At 31.6% G+C, this 4,151-nt stretch overlaps 1 long non-coding RNA gene across 1 annotated transcript; it reads left to right on the top strand.

Annotated features, from left to right (window-relative positions):
- The first annotated feature begins 204 nt into the window (after positions 1 to 204).
- On the top strand, positions 205 to 1,109 carry LOC111241609. Its single transcript, XR_002667631.1, has 3 exons — positions 205 to 402; positions 776 to 878; positions 1,027 to 1,109. It is a non-coding gene; the product is annotated as an uncharacterized LOC111241609 (long non-coding RNA).
- Positions 1,110 to 4,151: the final 3,042 nt, after the last annotated feature.

The raw sequence follows: 4,151 nt of genomic DNA, 5'->3' as shown, positions 1-4,151 counted from the left end.
TGGCAGAAGAGGACTCAACTTTATTTTTATCATTAAATATTCATTGGCGAAAAAGACAGAAAAGCAAATAGTAAATTGAATTTCGTTTCTTTAATAAAACCATATCCATTTAATTTCTTTAATAAAAGGACAAACAATGTCATTTAGGGTTTTTTTGGTAAAGTTAAAAGAAAACTTCACTCCAGCAGAGTAGCGGTGGCCGCGAGTACACAACAACCACAAGCAAATGAAGCTTGAAGACGAGATTGACGGCAGATCGATGGCATCGACCACCAGATCGATGGCGAGATCAACGACGACAGCATGAACGACACGAACGAAGGCAAGATCGAACGATGGCACGACAGAGGCGAGATGGAACGATGAGATTGAACAAGGAGATGAACAGTGAGAACGAATGCAGTGAGTGATTTAGTTTAACGAAAGCTCTAAAAGCCTAAAAAAAATTCTTCTCAAACTTTCAAAATAGAAACTCAACTTGCGATTTTAGGCGAGTTAAACGAGCTCATCACCAATTCTACCGATCCCACCTCAAAAACGAGTTTGCTCACGAGTTAACTCGAAAGCACCGAGTGAACTCGTAAACTCAACCGAGTTAACGAGTTAACTTGCGAGTTCGATAACCATGGTTAGGTGTATTAAAATAATGAGACGAGTATTTTCTTTAAAAATAATTTTATAATATAAATAGAACTTTCTAAAGCTTTCTTCATTATATTAAACATTTCATCTCTCTAAAACATTATTCTCTGCTCTTTCTTTGCCTTCTCTCTAGATTTCCTCATTACTGAGCGATCTGTTCAACGATCAGGAGGAGCTTAGGCGATTCTGGCATTGAGAGCTACATTTCCTACTGCTCAGTTTCTTATTTCTAGCCGGTAAGTCATTTTTCTTTTTCTCCTTGCATTTTTGGACTGTGATCATGTAACAGTTATGTCTTGCATGTATTTAGCAATTTCTCCCTTCAATTTCTAGCTCAATTTAGGTTTTAAGAGTTGTTTCCTATCATCAACCGGTGACATGTAGGTGTTCCAAGAGTTTCCTTGTGGTGCAAGGTACGATTGGATCTTTCGGTGAGTTGAGCAGTATAATTCTGAGGTAAGGGAAGCTAAATTTTTATTTATTTTCAGTGAATTATTAGGTGTATGCGCTAGGAATATGCTAGTTACATATAAAATATGTTGAATTGTTGAAATGGTAGTTATAACGAATGTGCTTGTTGTGAAAGTTTTATTTTTGTATAGATGAACTATGAAAATAAACTGATTTGAATGATGTTCGTGTGCTTCTTGGCTATGTAAAATGTTAAAAATTTGTGGTAATAAGATTGTTTCTGAACTAGGTACCTTGTTATGGTTTAGAATGAATTAGGCTTGTTTTAAGTTAACTTAGAGAAAGTGAGGTAGTCAAAATGAGAACTAGGGTTTAAGGGTTGTATTGGTCTGTTGGGATAGTTTAGACAAGTCTTTGGGATTTATTTGAGTCCCTAAGTGGTTCAAAGTAATGTCAAAATTGATATAATTGGATTTGGGTTTTTAAGTTGAGAGATTTGTAGTTTTGAAATGTAAATCGGTTCATAAACACTTTAGATTGATATTAGGGAGGTTTACAATCACTTAGACGAGTATAATTAGGTATATAATACAATTTAGAAGTGTTAGAAGTTGGGAAAAATAGTTAGAATTGGTAATTGGGGGTTGAGTTGCATAATGCTGCAGAATTTCATTTTGCAGATTATGCGGACTCGCTGAGTGAAAGAATTCGCACAGCGAGTCACCCTGGCGAGATATAGAGGGTTGCTCACTGCATGGGCACTCACACAATGATTTTGTGCGTTGTGCGAGTGGTTTTTAGAGGATTGCTCTCTGTAAGATGATTTGTGTAACGAATCTAGTCGTTGTGCGACTGGTGGTGGCCTTGGGGTAAATAGTAGTGTAATTCGAATAGTGAATGGGTGCGCTTTGCAAGTGTTTGGGAAGTCTGAGCCACTACCTGGGGGCTCTCGCATAGCGAGGTCTGGAACCTCTGTGAGTTTATTCGCAAAACAATTTTAGTCATTGTGCGAATGTTCGTGAAGGGTAGGTCTCTGTTTGAGGATTCTCATAGCGAGTTGGGGTCGCTATGCGAAAACCCTCTAGTTCGTTCAACGATTGGGTGCAATGTGCGACTGGTCCAACTTTGGTTTGTTCTTTTCTTCTTTGTTCTTGAGTGGTTTTAACGATAGTTTGATTCAATTAATGTTATGAACTAATATGCTTGGAATTATATGATACTTAAAGGTATGAAGGGTGAATCATAGTGAAGAAATGTATAATTCAAGGTGGTATAATTGAGTATCAAAGCAAGATCTCTTGGTGAGATACTTGTATTGTTTGGAATGAATACAGGGAGGTCGGTCTTGGGGGTTATCCTAACACTAATGATCTTTCATCTTCATTTGGAGAGGATTGATGCATTTGGTGAGAGTAGTAGGAGGTCCCAGTGTATGTGCTACTTGGAGGCCTATTGCGCGGTAACAGGCTAACCTCGTGTGTGGTAGGGGATGATACCCATTGGCAATGACTTTGCAAAGCAGTAGAGGCCACCACAAGTGAAAAACCCGTCATAGCTCAATATTCATTCTAAGTCCAAACAGGTCAAGTCTAGGTCATAACATGTTAGGATGTCTGCTTAGTTGTTTTGTATGAACACACTTATGTAGTTAAATAACATATGATAACATGAATGTTTTTACATCTAGCTTACCCTTTCTGCTTGTGTTGTGTTTTGTATGTGTATGATTATTCTTTTGCAATGATAATATGGATGTGAGCAGAGGGAGAGGAGCTTTCAGTGGAGTCGACCTTAGGTGGAGACAATGCTCTAGCTTAGTTAGACTAGTTTTCTTTTAGTATTGTATATAGTTTTGGATTAATTGCTTATATGTAAAGTTTTAAATTTTATGATTATTTTAGATAACTGTAAGATATAATACTTTATGTATTTTGTTGGATAACTGTATTACTTTATCATGATGATGACTACTCTTTTTATATAATTTGTACTATATATTTTGAGATCTTACATACTCATTATTATATTTATGAGTCACATAATTAAATTAATCTATTAATATTTTAATATTCTAAATTTTAAAAATAAATAAATATAGTTATTCTTTTACATATTAAATGATATTACGAACTAATATTTAACTATAAATTATATAATAATATAAACAATTAAAGTCACATCTTAAAATATCAAATGAGATGTAAAAATAGAACATTAAAATTTAAAAACAGAGACGAGTATATGAATAATTTAAAAAAAAAAAATTGAATGATATGAAGAATACATTGTATTTATAAACAGATGTGCATTAAAAGCTGTAAAGGTAACAATTGATTATCAAATAAAATTAATTACTAACGTTCTTCAATTATCAAATTTAATTATATTTGTGGCATATTATACTCATAATTATATTTATTATGATTTGATATTTATTACTAAAATAATATATATATATATATATATATATATATTGTATGATGTAATGAAAAGTATTTATATTTATTTAATTATTCTTTAGGATGGAGAGAAGTACAAAGTCTATATACATAAAATTCTTTTATATCTTTTAAGGAATAAGAAGATCTAGATGTAAGGGAATCAAATGAAAAAATTGTAAATTATATATATATATATATATATATAATATTTGTCATGATTAAAAACAAATTAATTTTTCCTCAAATCATAATTAAATTAAAAATTAGAAATTATTACATTTAATATAAAAGAATGATGCATAAGGAATAAGACTTAAATTATTTGACTCTAACACAATATATTAATTAAGGTTTTGTGATTTTAAAAATGTAGAATCTGTTTTGTGTCACATGAGGAATGTAAATCAATTAAGGTCCACTTATTTTAAGATATACCAAATGTTAACATGTAATAAATCTTATTTATTATGATTAGGTCAAACTAGTAGTTTGATTCTAATTTTAATTTAAATATATCTTTAATTTTTTTCTCTTCTCAATCTTATTTTTAAAAAAAATTGATTTAATTAAGTAATTTCCATCTTATTTTTACCAATGATATTAAAAATATACCGTTTCATAGTTTTTTTTTCATATATTTTTAACGTTATTAATAGA

The sequence above is a fragment of the Vigna radiata genome, chromosome 5 (assembly GCF_000741045.1).
Source record: "Vigna radiata var. radiata cultivar VC1973A chromosome 5, Vradiata_ver6, whole genome shotgun sequence".
Taxonomy (NCBI): domain Eukaryota; kingdom Viridiplantae; phylum Streptophyta; class Magnoliopsida; order Fabales; family Fabaceae; genus Vigna; species Vigna radiata.
The sequence above is the reverse complement of the archived record's forward strand: the minus strand, read 5'-3'. Positions and strand labels throughout refer to the sequence as shown.